Genomic DNA, 11001 nt, shown 5'->3' on the forward strand with positions numbered 1-11001 from the left:
TAACCAGTGCTCATTTTTCGTTTTTCTTGGATTTTTAGTTTAAGAAAAAACCGGACATTTTCAACACAATATAAAACATCAAATTGTTTTGCTCCAATTTTGTCGCAAGCATGTTTACGGTGCAGTGATGTTCTCTACACTGAACATCACTGCAGACTTGATAGAGTCTCCATCCTATCTGCCATTCTTCTGCGTCTGATGTATAAAAGAAAATTTCCAGTCGATATCAAGTATCGATCACGGATGTATAAAGTGGCTTCCAATTCAGAGACACCACCACCACCTTTGGTTATTTGGGAGAGTGTCTACAATAACCACTCATCGACCAGGCTTCTGATGTTTGCTCAAATGTGGAAATTTCGAAGGTTTTTTGCCGCGGGACATTCAACCTCGATGGGTATTACTTCTTCTCGGTAAGGAGGGGGCATAGAAGTCGATATCCGGTTGTAGAGATGCATGCGTGACGGACTTGCGTGCTGTGTCCTACTCTCTTTAATTTCAAGCCGTAACCGTGTGTTATTTCTCCCAGGTTTTCATGCAGCAATTTTCATCTCGATAACATCTCGTGTTTACAGCGTGGTCTCTGGCCACGCGGCATGCATAATTTTACAGTTGTTGGCTGGTGTTGCGAACAGATAATTAGCTTGTTTTTCTGACACCGACTTTGAGGGGATTTGTTAAATTGCTTCTAGGATATTTAGGAGGGTCCTACAGTCGGCATTTACATTCGGAATATTTTCTAACGGTTGAAGTATTCTGGCATTTATTTTACAAATCAAACTATCGTCAATAAAAATATATTAAACTCAACTTGTGTTGAATGAGGTCACGGATCATGAGATTGTTACAAACACTGTCATTTTTACTATATTGTCCCGGACAATGGAGCACGTTTGTTTTACCTTTTAAAATAAAGTATTCGTATGCATCTCTAATCACATTACTGCAAACCTTAAAACTACAATATGTGTATGATTTGGCAGTAATGAAGTTGAGTAATGATTAATATCACAATATGTACACAGTCTACTGTGTTGGGAGCCTACTTGTTTGCTTGTAACCAGCTACTTGATTTATATTTATGGACGTTGTTCAAATGATCAAATATTATCAAAGTTCAAGATGGTTGAATTGCCCATTTGTGCATCATAATAACTCATAACCCATTGCAACTGGGGCATGTCTAAGTGGTCTTGAAACCATTTTATCAGTACTGCTTTGTGTGAAAAAAGTTCACTCGGGAAACCACCTTAGAATGATTGACATTCCCATGCCACATATGAGTTTGTGTAATTCAGGCGTATATATACCTGAACTTTGATTCAACCATATTACCTATCCTCTAGGCAACGTGTCTCAGTAACAATAACGTATATCTCAACGGTCGTAGTTACACCCTTGACAGTCATGGCACTGCTGAAAGAAAAAAGGGCACCGTCAGTCACCTTTTATTTCATTCTGAAAGAACTTTTTGTTGAATCTTCAAACCTATCTAATATTTGCAGTTTCGATCTTTTAGTTGGAGTTTGCAGTAGCGTTCATAATAACACCACAAAATCACACGGGCTTTTATGGCCACATCTTAAATTAAAAGTAACATAATTTACGGTGAATTTTAGAAAGATGGTCTCATGCAGCGATTTGCATGGCTTTCCCTGCTGGACGTGTTCTTGCATGGCAACTTCAAATCAAGGTATCCCAGAAACACTGTTTGATTTATTTGTGACTACAGTGTTGCGGCTGGTGTCATGGTATTGTGTGGAGTCACGTCTTTCAATTTACCATTGATGGGATTGAAAGTAAACACTGAAATGTTATTACCTGTCTAAGGTTAATTTGATTATTGCTGCTTTGCTGCATTATAATAGAACATTTTCCAAGTGTATCAAACTATATGCACATGTACATATAAAGATACATGTAGGCCGTATCTCTTAATGATAAGAGCGTGATGGCTGAAAAACATGCATTGACAGCTCAATAATAACATTTTAGGTAGGGTATCATTCCCAATTATTTACCAACCGTGTTATGGTAGAGATTTACTCGTTACCACATGATCACTACTGCGACTAGCAATCGCCATATACAATAGAAGCCATGCAGTCGTGTAATGTTAATGAGCCTGCTTGTTTACCCACATCGAGGTCCCTTACCCAAGTCTCCCTACAGTGTCTTTCCCAGAACCACTCCAACACTGTGGTATTTCCGTTTATCTTGAAGATGACAAGATATCCCGGAGCGCGTGATGGGACGATTACAAACTACAAACACGGCGTGATAGCAGGCATCTACGTCTACAAATTAAAGAAGAAATTACAAATGGTCACTCAAATTATCTAAAATCGTCAGATCTCTGAGACGGTTCTCTGATGTGCACATAGGTCAAGTGCACATAGGTTTTTTTTTATTTTTGTACGATGAACAAATGGGTTACTTTGCATAAAACTGCAAGCAATGCAGAAGCACAGCTAAGAGCCAATGCCGACTCTAGCAGACATGCATGTATAACGGCCGCTGTATAATGTGATATTCCGTCCATCCCTTACCATGGATGTTTCGTGATTTCACATGTCATTAATAATTATCTTTTCATACATCTCAGATTTAAACTCATTTCCGTTGTTTTTCTCCATTAATGGAAGCTGGGTCTTTCCTGGCGCAGTGCGCACCACATCCACATGATTGTAGCCCTGTATGTACTCAAAGAGCTAGGAACTCGAGGAGTTCGAACTGATTTCAAAAGTAAAAGGATGGTCGCCGACGCTGCCCTCCAGCAAAATCTCCCTATTTTACAACCCTTATCTAAACACAACGAGAGCCCTCAGCTGACCGCAATTCCTAGCTCTATGATATACTGCAGTGTATGCACTGCAAAAGTCAACTCGTTGATGGAGGCATCGCGTGTGCCAAGGGTATAATGTTCCATGTGGTTTTGAAACTACGAAAACGGGACATTTAGCCTGAACGTAATGAATTACAGTCTGTTTTCCACACGACATATGTCTAATCACACTAAACTGTAAAATTGTAAATTTCTCTAGCGTCTCCAGGTTCAGCTTATTTTCACACCTCCAGACTTTACAGAGATAAAAACTCATTCTCTGTTATCAAAACATTGAGCTCTGTTTATTTACCAAAACGTGTAGAATCGGGCCACTCAGACCAAGCGTTTGTAAATGTTTTTGTTTCTCGTAGGCGAAGCCTTCATCGGAGATAAATCGTAGACTTGAAATATCTCCCTTTGTTCAAGTAGCCACAAATGTCTTGTGACGAATCCATCTGAAGTGTGATGTTCCCAGATTAAAGTTGTCTAAATCAATCATCTTTCTTTTCCTGATTTCCTGACTTAGGCCTCATAATGATTGCAACTTCCACACAACTTTTGATGCGTCCCCGACAGCACACAAATGGCTGCCCTTCCTAACAATCATGTATGGCTTAGAGTCGTCAGAGGAGAGAGCCGGTCTGTGTGAATTGCGCTGGCGAGTTTTTCCTCTGGCACCAAGGAAAAATAACCTACCGCTTGCGTAAAACCATATTATATTGGAGACTTGTTTTTATTATAAGTCAGGTTGACCTGTGTTTTTACTTGTCAGACCTGAAATTTTCTCTCTGTCATGATTCTCGAGGGAAGGGAAAACGAAGGACGAGGCCCTGAGCGGAAATTCTTTCATTCTTTACGTGGCCCACGAACTCCCTGAAAGCGTTGCCTTGACAACGGAGACTTGCGTGAGAGACGATAGACGGGGATTTGAGTTCAGTACTCCGCGCATTTACTACTTCTGTAGACAAAGTCGTTGCTTTTTTTCAGTGGAATGAATATTGGGCGACCTTGAAGTACACACTAAGATTGGGGTACAAACTAAGATTGTTAACAAAGCAAATCCTCCAAATGGAACTTTTCAACGAATCTTTGAAGGAAACGTCGTACAAAAATCATATTAAACAAATGTTATATAGAAATCGCTTCAATTTGGTAGTATTCAAGGTATAAACTGTTGAGGGGAACCATAGGAAAGGATTTCGTGGCTCTGTATACATACAGGTCATTCTACGTTGCATACACATAGGTCATTCTACTTTGCATACACATAGGTCATTCTACTTTGCATACACATTTTCGCACATCCTGCAAAGAATCATTCTAAAAGTCTCTCTGAGATACTGTTTATTTGAGTTTCTTCATACGACGTCATTACACCTGTACTGTAAGGTATGTGACCAATAACCTCTAAACCAGATTGTAATGGGTAAGATTATATTTGACAGCTCCTCCCTCACTAGGCCTATTAAACTGTATTCACGGAGTAATTTAAAATTGAAAATGTTTGCAGAAAGCTTTGTAGTTAAGAGGAGGTTGTGAAAATTTGTCTTTATGTTGCTTACATTATAATTCTTCAGGCCTGTTGTAGGGATAGTGGGTTACCTAACTGTCGTGAGGAAATTTGCACTTTTGATGCTCCTTCCCGCTAATATCTTCAGGATGCATGAGGTAGATTTTGCTTCAGCTATCCATGGATGAAGTCGGAACACAAATCCACACTTCCGTGTGCGCATGCGCATAATACGTAGGCGCTGAATGTATCTCCTATGGCTGTTGGCCTTCTTTCTTCAAAAAAAAAGTGTGAAAGCCCGTCTTAGAGCCCTGCAAGGATGATAGCAATCATCCTTGATTCAATCGGCAAACAGAGTGTAGAAATATTTGCCAAGGAGTCATGGAATTGCCTGGTTGTTATTTCGCTGCATTGCCATTGCCATTGATATTGACTCGGCGTTGGTGGGCTGGAAGTCATTCTTCAATAACAAGCTGTGCTTGACAGACGTGTTGTGGTTATTGGGTCTCTCCAGTGTATATAACTCCATAAGGTCTTTTGTTGATAATTGCTTTCACAGACAGTATAAATTTGTTTTAATGCCGAAAGGGATGGTTTTAATGGGCGATGGAAATGCAAAGGACAGGGTCTGTGTGGGGGATGTCATCCAACCAAACAGATTTGGCGGGGGGGGTGGCTGTTTTCATCCTGCTTTAAAAACGAAGGTGGACAGCGAACGTCTAAATTTTGCCTTGTGACATACTGTCGTTGTATTCGAACACCAAAAGCTTTATGCCAATTCAGATGTGAGATATGCACATCTCAGAATATCTTTTCAACATCTGAAAAATGGCTCGGCTGTCAGAAATAGAAGTGTTCAGAAACTACACACAGCAGAAAGGGAAAACACGGTAGAAGTATACGATGTTGGGAGTGAAAGTCATGCTGTGCATGACCGCGGTGAAATATTTTAAAATTTTTTGGGTGCTTGTTGCACACTCTTGGGAAGTTTCCACACTCCACATGAAGATCAGTATTGGTGTTTGAACGAAGTGAATGAAATTATGATGCATGATGTGAATGAAAATAACGTTGAAGGTACTCCTTTCTCTAAGTCCCGCCCCTTTCTGTTCCTTCTCTAGTACACAATATTTTTTACCACAAATCAACGTATTTTGTCCGCTTCCCTGCTTCGACCAACATTGCATAATAAGCCTACAAGGAACGTAACCTTGCGTAATTGGGAGCATTCTTTCAGAATCTATAGATCTTCCTTATCACATCTCCCATCGTTTTAATGTTTTCTCACGGCAAGGCAGTGTTAACCACCTTTGAGTCTTGAGATACAGATGTTGCCTATGCTGTCAAAATATTTTCTGTCCATGTCTTGCAGCTTGCCATTGTTGTGGCCGTGGCCACGCATCAATATAGCAAACACGCTTCAATGCATCGCCGACCGCTGAAGAATCGCAGCATTTTCCTCCGTCTCTGAACTCGGGTGAAGGTCGTAGCAGCTCGGTGAAGCAGTCAAGTTGAAAAATTCCCAGTAGCAAGTGATCGTTGTGTCCAATCGGACGTTCCTCTTCAAATTGAATACGCGTCAGTTCTTTTTCCTTGCAGCTTGTGGTGTTTGAAATTTTATTGCAAAAGGAGCAAGACACAGGAATGTCCATAAAACTTACCTGGCTCACACGATCTCATGAATCACGATGCTATGAAAAAAGGAGTGTTGCTGAGTCACATGCATTTGTCTGTTCTTGTCAGAGGCTTCAAGTGAAACTCTAAACTTTAATGTGCCGTAGCAGCATCAACGATTAAAGCATCGCATGTTTCTCTCTGTATCTCTTCAATACAGTGGTGGTGGTCTGACGTTAATGTATCTCTCGTTTCATGCAGATTAATTAAAGACCAAGTTACATGGAAATGATAATTTGAAGTCTTATTTTGCTACTGCAAATATATACCTCCTGACGTGGTCTCAAATCATTGTCGTCAATCCCAAAAGAACACCTCGGTATCTCTAACACCAAAGTTATCTGCCGTCACCATGTTGAAAATTCCTCCTTTGCTAATTGAGAGTAATATTGTTGCTCCCTTTCAACTTGGAGGTATTTTCTTCCAGACCTTAAAAGCTTGGCAGTGAGATGCATTTTTGTGCATAGTCTGTACACACGCAGGGCAATTCTTTATCTATCCAAAGCAATGTAATTTCGCTACAGGGATCATTCTTAAACCCATTCATAACTTTGGCTAATTAATTAAGCCAACAGAGTACCTTATAAACCTCGAGCTGGACCAAGAGAGGGCGCAATTCTCTTAGCAACAGAGGCTCCTTTGTTTGGGTCAATCGCTATCCATTATAATGACTGGATAGGACATCCCGCGTTGTTTGTGCACAAAATGCGTGGCCGAACAATGGCGGCGCGCTGCGTTTCAGGAGGGTAAATTGATGCTGTGTACTGTGCATTTCTGGCCAAAATTGATTATAGAGAAAGAAAACCTTTTTCTTATGGAACTGCGGCTAAGCCATCAACGTCCCTCCCGAAAACAAGCCAAAAAAAATTAAAAAATAGCAATGAAGAATATCATTTCCGGAATTAACTTCACACCTGTTGGAGTGGAGTGGAGTGGAGTGCAGTGCAGTGCAGTGCAATTCAGTTTTTGAAACCACCTTTACCAATAAGTTACATTTCAGAGGGTCCTTACTTCGACATAGTGAAGTTTCATATATTGGCCAAATAGGCCAGAAAGACTGTAATAAATTTATTACCATATAAAACCAAGCATTATAAGGTACAAGGCATGTACACTCTTTCTGAAAGTGCGACTCACATGTCAGAAGCTGTTCCCTCTTCCAAACTTGATTTACCATTGATCTCCGGCAATTGCTGCGCACACCTCAACCATTATTCTTTCCAAATTTATCCATTCCAGATGCAGAATTCAGTTTTTCTTCAAAACCTTACTACTGAAGTGCAATAACCTCAAGCAGTTTTTGAAAACTCCTGTCAAAAGTGCACGCTAGAAAATTCGCATTGCTAGTTATTTACTCTTGTTGATTTCCATCGTAATGGAGTTCAATGTTTACCCTCCTGAAAACACGCGTGCGCGGCGCTATACGATCTTTGGTCATGAACATGGTCGACTAAACAGTAGCTATTAGTTGGTATTTCGAAACTTTATGCAGGATTAAAAAAATGAATGGAATTTGGATCCTCAGACAGTCTAGAGCAAGCCCAAAATAAGTAGGTTTCTTAGGTCCGGTTCAAGTGTGTTTATTGTACTTACATGATAAATTACTTTACGCTGAAGCAATCAAACAGCAGAGATGTCTTTGAAGTATTTAGATTTGTTTGAGTAGTATTGTAATTCAAGTAATGCAAGTCAAATATTTTGCAAGTTACTGAAAGGTAATACAAATGTCCATTCCGGACAAGTGATTTTCATTGTCATGTGCGAAGGAAGTTAGACTCTGCAATCCATTTGACTGCATACGAGTACAGTATATTTGGTACAACAATAGCACTATTTGTGTTTTGGCTTGTAAAAGTGACTCCATGATGGGTAGTTTCAGTGCCCACCATGTCGTGACCAATTTTGATTATTGTGATTTTGTGGCTACAAGCTAGTTTTTAAAAATAACAATAACAAACAAACAAACAAACAAACAAACAAACACCCCAACAAACAAACAAACAAACAAACAAACAAACAAACAAACAAACAAACAAACAAACAAACAAACAAACAAACAAACAAACAAACAAACAAACAAACAAACAAACAAACAAACAAACAAACAAACAAACAAACAAACAAACAAACAAACAAACAAAAAAACCAAAAAAAACCCAATGTTTAAAATGTAAAATTACGTTATATACATGCCGTCCGACAGTTGTCAGAGTTCGGCAGTGTTTTGGACCACCCAGCGTGCTGATGTAATAGGTCCGCCGAATGAGGGCTCTGTATCACTTTTCAATCGGCATCCATAGGGTCGTTGAAAGATCACCGATATCAACTCTGTCCTAGTGGTGCAACCAAACAGTGACAGTGACCATGGAGTATTGGGGGAGGGGCTAACTTTACCTTTTAAGTGGAATTGAGCCTTTTCATTGGTTGTTGTTTTGGTTTATTTCGCTTACTTTGCATTTACCTTGTGTTCTTCGCTCTATTTGAAGAAATTAAAGGCGTCAGCATTCCGCAACCGACACTAACTCAACTTCTTAATAATCATTTTTGGTGCCTAAATTAATAGGGCCAGTTTTTCAGAATACTTCCTGATTTTGACGCATGAAACAAACTAACAGAGATGCTGCTGGGCGGAGATGGGGGCCTGGTGTATTGTGTTTCGGCTTTGTGCTGGAATGAATATGAAATGAATTGGGGAAGGTGGAAAATTGAGTAAGAATGCAAGAATCTCTCTTTTGTGAGTAGGAACTGCAGGAACTGTGCCTGATAGTGTGCGTCGTCTGTCCGCAGACTGCAGAGATTTGAATGATGAAGCAGCTTATATGGTGTCTGGAGGCTGTGAGGTGTGGAGAGGATGCTCACTCGGGATCCAATTGGGATGTGAGGAATATCAGAGACACATCTGGCGCCCCATCCTCACATCCCAGTCCAGTGGGTCTGCTATGTACCCTGGGACATGTTCCCAGACCCCTGTGTCTCCTATACCTTTGGCAATCTTCTCCCACACTCCCCTCCTGCAGACTGACACACTTCGCCAACCTGCTAGCATCCCATGTTCTGCTTGAGTTCCCATGGTTGGATCCCCAGTTAGCAGCCCCTCCATACCTACAATATAAGCTACTTCATCCTTGCAACCTCTGCAGCCTCCTGACCACAGACAGAGCATACTCTCCAAAACGTTCATTACCGTTGATAATGCAGCGCCACGGAATGCTTTGCTAGATAGATGGCGCTTTACAAGTAATCATATTTGAACAATAATTATCATTATTATTGTTGTTTTTACCTTCAGTGCTTTTCAGAACACATATACTCACCAAAGAGATATGCTTGCATGGTGCTATCGCAAACCTCTTTCACTGAAATTGTACTTTTATATCTCTAATTTCGTTCACAGGCAGCTGGGTTAAACAAAGGTGCAGACCACTGACGGAGTATTATAGCATCAAGAAGTGTCGTTATAAGTGCTTCTTACATCTCCTTGGTTGTGGTCTAAGCGTTTCGACGGAATTTTCGACGGGAAACTAGCTACATACGGCCAGAAGACTTCTTTTTCATGTAGCCTACGCTTGTTTCTATGCACGAACAAATCTTCAATGTGGTGGTGGAAAGCTTTGAAATCCCGTGATAGGAATTACAATTGTTGCGTTGGTCATAATTCCAGTATCATCAAGACCTCGTATCAGAAAAGTCGAATTGTAACGTCTAACCTTCATAAAGAGATATATGATATTCGGATTGTAAAACAATCACAACTGCATGCTGGATCCTCCTGTCGTTTTTGAGCGCGAACACTCATGGGTGCTGGACTTTGCGGTACCCGGGGCAAAAACTCCGTGCAGTACGTGAATCTCGGAAACGCGCGTAGCACTCTACTAACCACGAAGGCAGCAGCCGCCGAACCAGGAGGAGGGCGAGGAGACAGCGCAAGCTCAGACCCAGCGAGCTCTGCTACCATGCCGCTCCAGAAGAGCCCGAAAAAGAGAAACGTCCTCAGCAAGCAGCGATCCTTCAGCTCGAGTCGCGACTACTACACCAGTCGCGACCAGCCCAGTGTTGAAGGTGGTAACGGGTCGAAGGCCAAGGCTGAAAATGATGCTGTGCGCAAGAAAAGGGGACGTGACAACAGAGGAGACGGTAAGCTGTATTTCCAATTCGCTTTTACTTTTGTAGAGCTGGCTAGTCCGACGTCCTTGCTTTTGCAGTGGATTCTGGACAGTACTTTGAGAAAGAGACTGTTTCTGACCACTATTACACTCTATGGTCAATCATAAGTTAAATCGTCAATCATAAATTAAATCGTCAGACGGGTTCCCCTTCTTTCATCTATGTTTCAAATGTTTAGCCAGGCTCTTGCACGGCGAAGAGCCTTCTCGTTTGCCACCTATTGATCTTCCAGGCACCAAGAAAGGGCATCTTAGTAGGTGTGGCACAGACTGTACAAAGTGTTCCATATTCACATCAGTTAGGTCGCATTGTATTGAGCGAAGGATCGCTGTCGCCATTTACAGCTTGTGTCGTGGCTGGTGAGTCGTGCTTGGCTTGCGGTGGACTTGTGATGACTTCTAGACACTCTGGTCATAACACTGCAACTCCTGTCAACTGTGAAGCGCGTCCGAGGTCATTAGGGCGTGCGTGCAAGATCCGCCTTATCAGTGTGGCTCTGTGCGTGGTCTTGTGGAGATGCTTTACTCCCGAATGACCTTACTTTTTTGCAATACCGAGCTGGGTATTAATATTATTGGATTGGCGGTAAATTCAACCTCGTTTTCTGTGTGTCACGTCTAGGACGCTACATAGCTTCCGATGCTTTTCACGGTAACTAGTATGGATATGTATCTTGCCCGCGTTGATTTTAATTGTCACTGTCTGTTAATGTTCCATACGTTATCATGTTTAATCCCCTTGACGGAAACTTGTATGGTTTCCTGTTTGTTTGTTACCGCTTTCAGTGTAGTAAAGTTGGTGGATTGGGCATGATTATTGAATTTGT

This window comes from Acanthaster planci, linkage group LG03, assembly GCF_054643075.1.
Source record: "Acanthaster planci isolate LZ-2023a linkage group LG03, COTS_SCS, whole genome shotgun sequence".
Classification (NCBI taxonomy): Eukaryota; Metazoa; Echinodermata; class Asteroidea; order Valvatida; family Acanthasteridae; genus Acanthaster; species Acanthaster planci.